At 42.2% G+C, this 15,349-nt stretch overlaps 1 protein-coding gene across 4 annotated transcripts in view; it reads right to left on the reverse strand.

Moving 5' to 3' along the window:
• SPATS1 (spermatogenesis associated serine rich 1) overlaps positions 1–15,349 on the reverse strand; it is a 1,192,417-nt gene that overhangs the window by 368,417 nt on the left and 808,651 nt on the right. The window lies entirely within an intron of this gene.

Here is a 15,349-nt window from a genome sequence, read left to right on the forward strand (position 1 = left end):
TTGGTCATCATAAACAACAGCTAAATTGAGTTTCGACAAAACAGTTTCACTTGTTTGATGTTATCGACTAAATCACTACGGACAGTGGGAATAAACTTCATACCTTTACTCATAATACTAATGAAATGAGCATTAACCTCCACGTCAGTGTAATTATAAACATTGAAACCTTCATGACATAACATGGAACAGGGATGATTGTGTGAATGCGTAGAAATATCCTGTAAATTGTCAACAGCATCTGGAACTTGGTCAATAGAAGGTATCAATGAGCAGGGGTCGGTCACAATGGTCCTGTCCTCTGAAAATGCACTGACTCCGGTGTGGGAAGCATTGATTATTTCTTGTGGTTGTTCCACTGTCTGTTGGGATTTCTGGGGAAGGAAGGCTTGACCCTCTGAAAATCCCTGTGGGTAGATCTAGGAAGAGGTGAAATTGGACCTTGTTCAGAAGGTTTGTCTTTAGGCCAAATGTAAACCCTATTGGTACTATATGATTCTAAATCTCTAGATAACTTGCTACTTTTTCTCTCAAATATGCTGTTGGCTCTGCTATCAGCCTGAAAAAATTGTTTCTTAAATAGTTCTTTCCAAGAGTCATATTCAACATCATTAGTAATAGTCTCATACATGCACTCCAGTTCATCTCCTAGTAAAACACATTTTTCCTGTTGATATTTAAGTAACAGTTGCATATATGCAAAACCAAAGCTATCAAATAACCCATTAAATTCAAGCATCACATCAGAATTATATGTGATGCCTAATGGCAGTTTAAAAAACCTAAGACCCTTAGGTACAACCTTGATTTTCAAACAGTTGTTTAGATAGCTTACATCTATTTTGGAATTTTTATATGCAGTGAGTTTTTTGCCAAAATCAAAAATCATTTCCTTAAGTGAACTGTAAATATAATTTTTATTAGAATTATTAAAATGACCTTTCTTCCCAAAGTCATAAGCATCATGTTGGTCATTTAAGAAATGCTCCAAAAGTTCTCTTTCATTAGTGGTTTTAGATAACAGGTTAAAATTGTGACTAGTCGGCTCAGTACAATCATTACGGGCAAATGTCCTGAAGTCCTGATTAGGACTAGATATAATATATTGCACAGTACCTTTTTTAACATAATTAGGCTTCTGCTTGTTGTTCCCATACTGTTTGTTAGAATGTAAAGTCTTAGGCCTGGCACCAATGGTTCTGAAGAAGACTGGGTTCCAGTTGAAAGCGCTTAACTGCACAACTGCACTACTGTGGAACAAAGGATTTCATTTTATCTCATCCTCTCGTGTACGAGCCTTCCTTGGAGGTGGTTCCTGTTCCTCATTTTTGCTTTAGAGTCGTTGGTTCACCTTTTTGATTACTGGTTGTGGTGTCATGCTGGATCAGGAGGACATCTCTGGTGCTTCATTGTCTCGGGAGGAGTTTAATGGACTTCGTGCTGAAGTTTCAGCTGTGCAGAGTGAGTTAAAGAAACTATTCGAATTGGTTACCAGTTTAGCTACCAAAAATGTAAAAACTTTGAAAACTTTGAACTCTTCTCATTCATCACATTTTTGTGATGTTATTAATGCTAACAGAAGCCCGTCTACCTCTAGAGGAGAGGGGGAGGAACCTCATGTAATCCAGAAGACGCCCAATCCTGGTGCACTTGATCGTGAACGTGCACGCACTAGGAGGCATCAGCCTACACCCGAACGAGGATTTCCTGAAGCTCTACGGACTTCTGAGGATGTAGTTTACACAACTAACGGCGCAATTGACTTACCTGATGCCTGCGATGTATCCGAAGCTTCCCCTAAGGAACTATGTCGTTTTACTACTCATGATGAAGCGCGCAATTTTTTTGATCCGCTGAGACTTCACATTTGATTTTAGTATTTCACGGGCAAGGCGGGAGGCTGAACGCATTGGTGCCAGGCCTAAGACTTTACATTCTAACAAACAGTATGGGAACAACAAGCAGAAGCCTAATTATGTTAAAAAATCAGGACTTCAGGACATTTGCCCGTAATGATTGTACTGAGCCGACTAGTCACAATTTTAACCTGTTATCTAAAACCACTAATGAAAGAGAACTTTTGGAGCATTTTTTAAATGACCAACATGATGCTTATGACTTTGGGAAGAAAGGTCATTTTAATAATTCTAATAAAAATTATATTTACAGTTCACTTAAGGAAATGATTTTTGATTTTGGCAAAAAACTCACTGCATATAAAAATTCCAAAATAGATGTAAGCTATCTAAACAACTGTTTGAAAATCAAGGTTGTACCTAAGGGTCTTAGGTTTTTTAAACTGCCATTAGGCATCACATATAATTCTGATGTGATGCTTGAATTTAATGGGTTATTTGATAGCTTTGGTTTTGCATACATGCTACTGTTACTTAAATATCAACAGGAAAAATGTGTTTTACTAGGAGATGAACTGGAGTGCATGTATGAGACTATTACTAATGATGTTGAATATGACTCTTGGAAAGAACTATTTAAGAAACAATTTTTTTCAGGCTGATAGCACAGCCAACAGTATATTTGAGAGAAAAAGTAGCAAGTTATCTAGAGATTTAGAATCATATAGTACCAATAGGGCTTACATTTGGCCTAAAGACAAACCTTCTGAACAAGGTCCAATTTCACCTCTTCCTAGATCTACCCACAGGGATTTTCAGAGGGTCAAGCCTTCCTTCCCCAGAAATCCCAACAGACAGTGGAACAACCACAAGAAATAATCAATGCTTCCCACACCAGAGTCAGTGCATTTTCAGAGGACAGGACCATTGTGACCGACCCCTGCTCATTGATACCTTCTATTGACCAAGTTCCAGATGCTGTTGACAATTTACAGGATATTTCTACGCATTCACACAATCATCCCTGTTCCATGTTATGTCATGAAGGTTTCAATGTTTATAATTACACTGACGTGGAGGTTGATGCTCATTTCATTAGTATTATGAGTAAAGGTATGAAGTTCATTCCCACTGTCCGTAGTGATTTAGTCGATAACATCAAACAAGTGAAACTGTTTTGTCGTAAACTCAATTTAGCTGTTGTTTATGATGACCAAGTGGATAATTTAGATAGGACGAAGAACATTCAACTGTGTAAAAAAAGCTCTTACGTCCCTGCTCCCCATCCTAGTATATCCAATTTTGAAAAACTAGTATGCAAAGATGTTTACAGATTACATAGGGACTTAAGGCACAGACACAATTTATACTATGATCCACAGACTAACCTCACCCAGTTAGAGAGGGAGTGTTTAAATAAAGTGATATACAACAAGGAGGTTCGTATTATGAAACCCGATAAGGGTGGAGGGATAGTTCTATACCAGACTGAAGCATACATTTCCAGTATATATGACATATTACATCAGACTGACACCTATGAAAACATTTCCATTAACCAGATCAATATAGGACATCGCCGTATTGATCTGGCTATTGAGGAATATTTAATTGACAACAGGATCACCAATGAGACCTATATGTTTTTGAAGAATGACCATCCGGTGTTAGCCAAAATTGTTGGGATCCCAAAGATACACAAGTCTTTAGATAAACCACCTTTCAGACCGATCATCTCTGGGTCTAATTCTAAAACATTTAATGTAGGGAGATGGATAGATCATCAGCTCAAGCATATTTATGGGGTCATCCCACATATTATGAAAGATTCTTGGAGCTTTTTGGGGAAGCTAACTCAGGATTATTGGAAAACTGATCTCACCCTTGTAACTATGGATGTAGTGGACCTATTCTCCAGCATTCCTAGAGATGAAGGTATGGAATATTTCTCTAATAGTTTGAGAAAGTACTCAGGTTTAAGTTGGGACAAGGTCTCCTTGTTATGTGACATGATGGGATTGGTGCTGGAGCATAATTACATTGTATTTCAAGGGGAATTCTTTAAACAAATTAAAGGCGTTGCTATGGGAGCATCTTGTGCTCCCATATTTGCAAACCTGGTGATGTTAGAATGGGAGGAAGAAGTATTATTCAAAAGTAATTTCTATACTGACATAAAATTTTACGCTAGATATTTGGATGACATTTTCATCTTATGGCAGGCATCGATAGAGAGATTGCAAGAATTTATGTCTTTTCTCAACAATTCCTCCCAATTCTTAAAATTCACCTACAATACCAGTGTCCTTGATATACCTTACCTGGATGTTTTAGTTGGACTTGACAGTCATGGATTTACATCCAGGATTTATCGAAAACCTACGTTTTCCAATGATTATTTATATTTCACCAGTAACCATCCGCCCCACATTTTTAAAAACATAGTAAAGGGGCAGTGCATTCGTGCAGCGAGGATGTCTTCGACTGAATTAGTTATGAGATCTGAACTTGATGTTATCAGGAATTTATTCCTTAACAGTGGATACCCGGCAAATATGCTCCAGGATGTTATATGTTATGTGGAAAAAGAATGGGGAAACAAATATCCACCCTTATTGGGTAATTATGTAGCTAGCCCGAAAGTTGAAGGGAACGAACTTGGATTGTTTGGACGAGCCTGTATATTGACATACACTCCACACACTACCCTCATCAAGGACATTTTATGTCAACATTGGGATATTCTTACAACCTCTAATACAGAACACATTGTGGGACCTTTACCTAAAATCGTATATAAGACAGGTACTAATCTTAAAAGAATTTTGGAAAAAGCCAGTAACCACACTGTCAAATCGAATATTTATAAAGGTACTACCAAATGTGGAAGATGCAAACAGTGTAATTACATTAATGAAACTAGATACATACGACTTAAAGATATGAATTACACTTGCATTAAGACCAGAACAGGGAATTGTAACACAAGTCAGGTGATTTATTTGGCTACATGTCTTTTATGCCCTGCGTACTATATTGGCAAAACAGAAAGAACATTAAAAAAACGTATCTACGAGCATTATTATCGTATTCAGAAAAAAGATACTAAGAATGCTTTATATAAGCATATCCACGAATGTGGGGAAGAGCATTCATTTCGTTTTGCCATTATAGATCAAATTAAGAGTTCATTATTTGGGGGTAACTGGAAGATGCAGTTAGCTGCTCTGGAGAGTAGGTGGCAGATTTTACTGGATGCCACAAGACCCCCTGGACTAAATGAATTCATTAGTATTAAACCTTTTCTTGTACTCCCCTAGCAAATTTTAGGTAATATTTTTGTCATCCTTCACTTAGGACAGAACTGATATAATAATTTTATATATATATCTTGTTAGTTTAGGAGTTATTATTTTATTTTTTTTTTTTTTGGGAATATTTTAGTTCTTATGGTTATGTGCAATACTTGTAATTAGGTAATAATTATCATTGTCATGTGGTATTGTTTATGACATCTGTAGAGGCATACTACGCTAGTGTATTGTATTTTATTTAACAATTGATGGTTTTTAATGATTTATTTGTATATTGTATTAAGTGACTATGAATGTCATGTTTTGTGAGTGCTATACCTTTAAGAGTTTTGGCGGACTTTTTATTTGATTGACTTGCTCTGACTATATATATCAGGTTATGTGCTTTTTCTAATGGTTCTGAAGAAGACTGGGTTCCAGTTGAAAGCGCTTAACTGCACAACTGCACTACTGTGGAATAAAGGATTTCATTTTATCTCATCCTCTCGTGTTAGAGCCTTCCTTGGAGGTGGTTCCTGTTCCTCATTTTTACTCTTCCTAATAGGGGTTTGTATTTATTACCCCACTCCCCCTTGACGTATTTGATGGTATTGTCAATAAGACAAGTAAGGTATCCTCTTTTACTAAACATACTCCCTATAAAACCCAGTTCATTGACCATGTCATTACAATCTGATGTCATTCTTGCTGCCCTAATACATTGTCCCTTTATAATACTAGCCTTTTGACTGTAAGAATGGCAGCTAGAATAATGCAAATATGCATTACTAAAAGTACTTTTCCTGTGTATTCTAGAACAAAACTGATTATTAACTATGGATATATGTGTATCAAGGTATGATATAACCTTTTGGTCAAAATTATATGTAAATTTTAAATATTCACTGCATGTATATAAATATTTAAAAAAAACATCTCTAATTCATATATAGAACCATTCCATAGAATAAAAATATCATCCAAAAATCGTACATAACAACTCATATATTTATACCACTTACTTTTGAATACACATTCTTCTTCCCAGTGTAGTAAAACTAAATTCGCAAAAATGGGTGTGCAAGCTGCACCCACAGCAACACCATTACTTTGTCTGTAATATTCACCCTCATAAAAGATATAATTATGCTTTAAAACAATTTCCATAAATTCTAACAATAAGAGTGTTCTATCCCATGAACATTCAGCATATTTTTGTATACTTTTCTTAAACCCCTTCATCCCGTCCCCTTCTGAAATACATGAAAAAATATCAACTACATCAATGGTTACAAATGTCACTCCCTCCTTACATTTATCAGTAGTTAACCGACTCAAAAAATCCCATGAGTCAATAACTATATGGGACACCTTTTTGTATACTGGCTTGAGCCAAATATCTATCACTTTGCCAAAAGGTAAAGCTTTAGATTTGCTGCCAGAGATGATGGGTCGAAAAGGTGAATCCTCTAAATTTTTATGTACTTTGGGTATCCCAACAATGGTGGCTGACACTGGGGATTTGACACTTAAATAGTTATATAAGTCAAGGTCAATCCTGTTATCCAGAAGAAACTCTTCTAAATATAAATCAGTCTTATGATGTCCTATATTTACTTCATTGAGGGAGGAAATTTCATAATTTCCTGAATTAAGTAAAATAGTGTGCATTTTATTTATGTATTCTTGTGTGTCATATATAACTACCCCCCCCCCCCACCTTTGTCGGGTTTCATAACCCGAATATGACAATCCTCCTGTATTTGTTTTAAAACAAAGAATTCTTTTTTACTTAGATTATATCTCATTTCCTTATTATTTTTACACATATTATGAAACTTGTATAGTTCTTCAGTCACAACCTTCTCATAGGTGGCTAGGGTGGTGTTCATGGGAGGGGTGAAAGTACCACCCTTTTTGAAGGGGTTGTTAGTTGATACACTATCATTGTCATGAAAGTATAAGGCCAAATTGAGTTTCCGCATAAACAATTTAAATTCCACTATGAAGTCAGTTATATACAATTGAGTGTTGGGGACATATTTCATCCCCCTAGAAAACAATGAAAAATGTTCTTTTTCTAATTTAAAACTGGTATAATTAAATATACTAAAATCTCCTAAACTAAAAAGAATATCATTGTGTTTGACTATATTTACCTCATTATCTACCTTTTCCTGTTCTGATTTTCCCAGTTCCCCCGATGGGTGGTCTCTCTCCATCCCATATGTTCCGGGACCCATTGTATCTCCTATCTGTACCCTATGTTTTTCTTTCTTCCTAAAAAATTCCCTTTACTATGATTTCTACTATTATGTCGCTTATTCTTAAATTCGCTATCCCCTTGCTCATAATAATCTTGTCCATTACTTGCAGTATCCATATTATCTTGATAATTATTCCACCTATATGCTTGTTGTTTTTCATATTGATCAATATCCCTTTTTAATTTCTTGCATTTCCTGTCAAACTGTTTATTACAATTTCTATCAACCCATTCATATTGTTTATAAAAAAAACTTTCAAATTCAATAAACAACAGGTCATTATTAATAACGGCATTCAAATGCTCAATTTCTGCCATAAGTGTACATATTTTCTTGTCGTTACATTTTAAAATGAATTCCATAAAGCTAAATCCAAAATTATCAAATAGCTTGTTACATTCCTGCATATTGGTGTCATCCATATCAACTCCCATGGGCTGTTTAAAAAACCTTGAGCCCATGGGCACAATTTTCAGTTCAAGACACCGTTTAAGATACATATTATTTGTAGGGTTTTCACTCCCCCTAATTTCTTGCCAAAGTAATAGATTAAGTCTTTTAAAGTTTTGTCATTCCCTTTGGCATTAGTTACCTTGGTATCAGTCATTCCCTTGTACTGACAATAGTCAAAATTATAATTGCAGTTAAAGAATGAATCTAAATCCTGCCGTTTATGGTTTTCATTCAGTTTAAAAACATTAGTAGCCTGAGGGTTAACAGTACCTGAAGTAATGGTCTGTCCGACCACAGAGTAAGTTTTCTTAGGGACCATCTGCTTTGGTTTAGCTCCCGATATATTAAATTCGTCCTCTGATCCACGGTCATCCCTCCGTATGTGTTCAACAGAAGGATTGGGCTGTAGTTTATTATTTCCAATGGATCCATAAGAGGGTCCGATAACTTGTGAACCGCCATCTCCCTGGCCGTTGGGGATGGAGTTCAAACTTTTACTTCCACTTACTGAATGTGATGACGTCATCAATAGCATTCCCTCGTTCCTCCCCTTAGGCTGACTGATGAGTTCTATAAGCCTGGTGAGCTCGCCTTTTATTATAGCCATCTCAGACTGCAATTTCTGGATTTCGTCCCTTCTCCCAGGAGAGAAAATGGATGGAAGTTTGTCAAGGGAATCCATTCCACCCAAACACAACAAATAAAAAGTCCAAAAACCAGCCAATGACAACCACTGAAATCAGTTCACAAAAATAATCCGCTGTAATAGGTGGTAGGATCCAAAGAGAACTTCACAGCACAGTTTAAAAGCTGTTTATTAAAAACATAAGAACTTTTAGTTATGTACTTACCATAACTTCGGATGTATGGGATCCATCTCGCCTACATTCATAACTGATGGGTTCGGAGCCGATCCATCGGCTCTGACTCGGCCAACTAGTACACTAGAATGAAGTCTCTTATTGGCTGGGCTACCCTCTATCCCAGGATGCACCACACCTGCTTCCCCAGATCTTGTTTGTTCGCTTTCATACTTACATGCAAACACAGAAAAATAGTAGTTACTGCAACCAACTAAAGTTCTTCAAGAGAAGATCTCCAAATGGAACTACATTTCCTCTAAATCCGAATGGAAGGGGGAAAGGAGGGTGGGTACGTATGAATGTAGGCGAGATGGATCCCATACATCCGAAGTTATGGTAAGTACATAACTAAAAGATGTAATGGGATCCTATCTCGCCTACATTCATAACTGATGGGACAGCGTCCCTAGCACCTAAATCCCGGGTGGCTCATTGGAAAACACTCCTGAGAACTGTGGAACCAAAGGAAGCCCTGCCTCGAGAAACCACATCTAGCTTGTAATGAGAAATGAAAGTGTGCGGAGAAGTCCAGGTAGCCGCAGCACAAATTGATAATTTGGAGTGAAAAGCTACAGAAGTAGCCATTGCCCTGGTAGAATGAGCCCTGACTGGAAAGGGAAGCTCTTTGTTAGCCTGTGAATAAATGAAAGAGATGCAATCTTTAATCTATTTGGCTATGGAGGTTTTAGCTACTGGATGACCCAATCTGTTTATTGCAAAGGAAACAAACAGTTGATTTGATTTCCGCGTCTGAGCAGTTCTGTTCAAATAAAAACACAGTTGTCTATGGACATCCAACTGATGAAGGATATATTCTGCGTTATTGGAGAACTCGGGGAAAAAATACAGGGAGCTCTAGAGACTGTTGAATGCAGAAAGAAGAAGCTACCTTTGGTAAAAAAGAGGGATTTAATTTCAGGGACACTCTATGTTTGTGAAATATCAAATAAGGAGGATCAGAACAAAGAGCTTGAAGCTCTGAAACCCGCCTGGCCGAAGTTATGGCCACTAAAAGGGCGGTTTTCCAGGACAGGAATTTCAAATCGCAGGTAGCTGCTGGTTCAAAGGGGCAGGTAGTTAAGGCAGCCAGAACCAAATTTAGGTCCCAAGGGGGGACAGGATGAGATATCGGGGGCCTAAGGAGCCATGCTCCTTTAAGGAAAGACTTGCAAAGTTTGTGCGACATTAATGAAGGTTCAAAAGAAGCATGAAAATTAGAGATAGCCGCTAGCTGAACCTTAATCGTGGAAACTGAGGAGCCCAACTGAAAAAGAGAGGCCAGGAAATTCAAGACCTCCGATACTGGGGTGGTAAGAGGGTCTATACCTCGTTGCTGTGCCCAAAGAGCAAACCTTTTCCATTTGCTGGAATACAGTTTGACAGTGGAAGGTTTGTGAGAGGAAGACAATATGTGGATAACCTCCGGAGAGAGGGAATTGTCTCTGACTAAGGATGGAAGTGGAGTAACCATGCTGCCAACCTCAAGGACCTGAGAGATGGGTGAGACTGTCCTGACTGATGAGTCAACAGGTCTGGCACCGGGTCCAGAAACCATGGACCTTCTACCGCATACCTCCGAAGGAAGGGGAACCAAACCTGATGAGGCCAGTGCGGGGCAATCAAAATCATGTCGCTCTCCAGGTAAATTGCCTTCTGTATCACCCTCGGCAGGAGGGGAACCAGAGGGAAGGCATAAAGGAGACCGGGGGGCCAAATGTGGGTTAGAGCGTCCCTGGGAATCTGTCCCTGAGAGGGGGTCAGAGTGAAGAACTCTCTGCACTTCGCATTGTGGGGGCTGGCAAACAAGTTGCAGCAAGGGAGACCCCAGTTGGCGAAGATTTCCGCAGCCACTCTTTGGTTGAGGGACCACTCATGGGGTAACAGAATGGTCCTGCTTAGTCTGTCCGCAATCACATTGGATTTCCCCGGTATGTGCGTTGCCATTAGGAAGCGGTTGGTAGCTACCGCCCAGTGCCAAAGTCTCATGGCTTCTCTGCACAGTGGGTACGACCTGGTCCCACCTTGCTTGTTTATATACCAAACCACTGACATGTTGTCGGATAGGATAGCAATCGGACCTTGCGGGAGAGCGTGATGGAGAGCTTGTAGTACCAGAAGTACCGCTCTCATTTCCAGGATATTGATGTGCAAATGCGCTTCCTGGGGTTGCCATGTGCCTTGGACAGACCTGTCCAGGTAATGACCCCCCCCACCCTACCTGGGAGGCGTCCGTGGTCACAGTGGCAATGGGGGACTGAGGAATAAAAGGTCGCCCCTGGTCGAGATTGGATCGGAGGAGCCACCAACGCAGATCTCGACGGCAACTTTCCGTAATCATAACCAAGTGGTTCAAGGGGAGTTCCTGATAGGACCATTGAACCGACAGAAGCCATTGCAGCACCCGCATGTGCAGTCTGGCTAAGGGGACTAGGAGAATAGTTGATGCCATCGAGCCCAACACCTGTAGAATCAGATGGGCCGGAGCTCTTGATAGAGGGAGACAAGATCGAACTTGGTTCTGCAAAACTTGAATTCTTGCTGCCGGTAAGAAGACGTGCATCCTTTTTGTATCTAGCTCTCCGCCTATAAAGGTAATACGCTGAGATGGCTGTAGTACAGATTTTTGCCAGTTGAAAGTAATTCCTAGGAAACGGCCCAAGGTGACTGTGGCCATGAGCGCCTGAAATAGTAGATGCTTGGAGGTGGCAGTAAGGAGTAAAGTCGTCTAGATATGGAAACACTTGGAATCCTAGACTTCTCAGGTGAGCAGTCACCACTGCCAGACAATTGGTGAACACCCTGGGGGCTGTGGTGAGACCAAAGGGCAGTGCTTGGAACTGGAAATGACTGTCTCCCAGGCAGAAGCGTAAATGTCTCCTGGACTCTTGACTTATCAGAATGTGATAGTAAGCATCCTTGAGATCTATGGAGCACATCCAGACATCCTTCTCCAATAGTGGGAGAATGGACTGAAGAGTGACCATTCGGAATTTGGACTTTTTCACAAAGCGATTCAATGAACTGAGGTCCAAAATGGGCCTGAAGTCCCCTGTCTTTTTTGGCACCAAAAATAATCTTGAGTAAGTTCCTGATCCGATCTGATCGGTGGGGACAGGCTGGATGACTCCTTTTTCTAGCAGCTTTGAAACCTCTATTGCTGCCTGATCCCGCTGACTGGGTGGCACGTCCGGGATCTCCCTGAAGGGAAGGGGGGGCTTGATGAAGGGAATGAGATAGCCTCTGGTAATAATCCGGAGCACCCACTGATCGCTGGTAATAGCTTCCCAAGCTTGTGGGTGTTCCGCAAAACGACCCCCGACTGGCTCCAGAGCTGCACAGTCGGGCACCAACTCAGGGACGTTGAGTGTAGGAGGAACCACGAAAGGAATCGCGGTCTCCAGAGTTACGGGGGCCTCTGCCGCCTCTGGGGCGACGTCTTCCTGAATTCCCCCCCCCCCTGCCTCTAGAGGGGGGATCACTGGGTGGAGTAGGGAAAGACCTCTGAGTTTTCCTGAACCACATTTTCCCTCCTCTCTGGGCCTTGGGGTAAGGCCTAGAGGGAGCGGAAAAACGGGCCCCAACGGCAGTCAAGGTCTTGCCCTCCTGTTCGCACTGAGTCAGTGTGTCCTTCACCTTGCGTCCAAACAAAGAGGACCCATCAAAGGGGGCGTCGGCGAAGGAAGACTTGAAGGCCTCCGCAAAGGAACACAAGCGTAACCAGGCGTGTCTCCTGAGGGTGACGCCTGTTCCTGCTGCTCTACTCGCCCCCTCGGCCACATACGAGATGAGCCTCATGGACGAGTTCACAATGGAAAATAAGGTAGTCATCTGGGCGCCAACAGTGTGGGCTAACGCCTCAGGTAGATTACCTGTGAGGGACTCACTTAGCTCTTTAAGGAGGTCCGTTTGGAGCCTAGTAAAATGACATAAGTAATTCAGCGACCGTAAGGCAAAGGCCGCTGAAGAAAGGGTACGCTTCCCGTACCTATCCATGCTCCTGGAATCCTTATTAGGAGGGTGGATAGACGTTGAAGCCCCTGCCACGTCCTGCTGTGTGGCAGATGCCACCACCATTGCATCTACAGGAACTCCTTTTGTTAAAAATTCCTTTTGAGGGGGGGCTGAAAGAAATTTATTTGGTCTTGCAGGCACCGGTTCCATGGAATCAGGGTGTTCCCAAGCCCTTCGAGAAACCAAATCAAGCAATTCAACGAAGGGCGGAGACACCCAGGAGGCGGAGGGCTGGGCCCCGAAGGCCTTGAGAAAGACTGACTCCTCAGCGGAAGGGGTTTTGGCCTGCCAATCTCCTCTCTGTCTCAGAATCTCAAGGATATCTGAGAAAGAGACATCATCCGAAGATGATTTTGGGGACCCCTCCGCGTCATCGAGGTCAGTGTCAGATGTGACAGACTCATCTTGGGAGTCTACGTGCTTCCTCTTGCACAATTTCTTCCGTGGAGGCTCATCCGAAGCTGTTTCGGATGGACCCCCCGGAAGAAGGGAACCCCCGACGGAGGTGTCCTCAGGCCCTGGGGCCCCGCTGTCATGGGACTGCAGTACGCCAGAAGCACCAGTCTCCAGGTCTAGGGATGGTGAGATGGAAGCCTGCTGAGCCGGCAAGGACATGGCCAGCGTGCTCCTCATGGCCTCAAAGGCAGGACCTCCAGACTCCATGGAGATCACTGGCCGAGAGACCACGACGGCACTAGGAATCCCGGCAGCCGATGCTCCGAGGGGAAGACTAGGCACCGAGGCACCTAGACCCAAGATGTTCCCCTCGGCCCCGGCTGAGGAAGTCCCAGTACCAAACCCTGAACCCGAGGACAGGGTAGGAACAATGGTCGGTACCGATAGACCTCGAAGGGGTCTCGGTTCCGACCGTACGGCTCCGCCTTGCTCCACCATCACCGACTCCAACGGCTCCGAGGAGGTTGGAGGAGGAATCGAAAGTTTCGGGGGGGGGATCGGCTCCGAAGCCAACTGGGCCAGAGCCGAGACCATTTGTGCAAAAACTGGAGACTGGAAAAGCCTCTGAATAACCCTATCCAAATCCGAATCCGACAATTTGGAGGATTTAGAGGAAGTAGAAAGGGGTCGAGACGACTTCCCTCTCGGCTCAGACAATGTAGGGGACCGGCTCCGAAAGGGCTCCAACACTATCGGCGCAGGGTCCGGCACAGTACGAATAAGGATTGGCGCCAAAGGACCTTTCGGAGCCAAGGGGGAAGAGTCTGAGCTGCACACCTCCACCGGCTCCGAAACCATTGGAACCGATGGAGGTGATTCGCCTCTCGATGCTCCAACCTGCGGCTCCGAAACTAATGGAGCCGAGGAAAGAGGCATCGAGGCAGACCCCTCAACCCTCGGCTCCGAAGTCAGTGGAGCCGAGGAAGAAGAGGTCGACTTATGCTTCTTAGCAGTCGGCTCCGACGGACTGGTCGGAGCCGACGACCTTTTCTTTTTAGAAGCAGTAGAAGATGAAGCCAAAGCTTCCTCAAAAGAGGGCTTAATAAGACCCTTCAAGATCAATTTATTTTTTCGTTCTTGAAGAACCCTAGCAGAAAAAGCATGACACACACTACAAGTCTCCTGCAAATGCTTTGTCCCTAAACAATATACACAAATAGCATGACTGTCTGTAATAGACATTTTATAATTGCACCTAGTGCACTTTTTGAACCCTGATTTTTGTTCTTTAGACATGTTAATACAATAACACTAAGCAATACCCTAATTTCACGCAAAGAACAGAAGTGACTAAAAAAAAAAACTGTTAGAGCGCGAGAAAAAAAGGGGGCACGAGCTCTCTAGAGAGAAGATTTACCTCACAAGAGAAATAACAAACACAAAAAAGAACACAACAATGGGCAAAAGCCCTCTAACTTAAACGGGCTTGCCCGGAAGAAAAAGGGGGTAAATAAACAACACAGTCACTCCACTAAGAAGGGCAAAGGCCCTCTAACTTAAACGGGCCTCGCCCGACCAACCGACATATAAGATCGATCAATAACACTCAATCACTCAACAAAAACACGGAATAGCCGTTAAAACAGCTGTTGATTTAAATTGTGAAGAAAACCCAAGGTCAAAAGACCAGAAAAAGTAATAAAAGTACACTTAGCTCCAGCCAAGTCGAGACCACGTCTAGCTTGTAAAGCGGCAAACGAGATCTGGGGAAGCAGGTGTGGTGCATCCTGGGATAAAGGGTAGCCCAGCCAATAAGAGACTTCGTTCTAGTGTACTAGTTAGCCGAGTCGGAGCCGATGGATCGGCTCCGAACCCATCAGTTATGAATGTAGGCGAGATAGGATCCCATTACATCTCCAGTTAAGCACTTTCATCTAACATAGTAGACTTCTTCAGAACACCATAAGAAATTTAAACCTAGGGGGAGTATATAACCGTGGCTCATGCAACAGGTCTATTCCCCAGATCTTGGTTGCTGCAAGCTCACACACGTATACACTGAGAAGAACAACCCCAACAGAAAGGACTACTGACACCTAGAGACAATACCCCAGGTCCTCCAGGAGGGGGAAGGAGGGAGGGCTAGTAAGAATGTAAGGCAAGATGGATTACATACATCGAACGTTATGGTGAGTACATAACTTCTTGAT

Source organism: Protopterus annectens, chromosome 2.part1, assembly GCF_019279795.1.
Source record: "Protopterus annectens isolate FY-2018-M chromosome 2.part1, PAN1.0, whole genome shotgun sequence".
Taxonomy (NCBI): Eukaryota; Metazoa; Chordata; order Ceratodontiformes; family Protopteridae; genus Protopterus; species Protopterus annectens.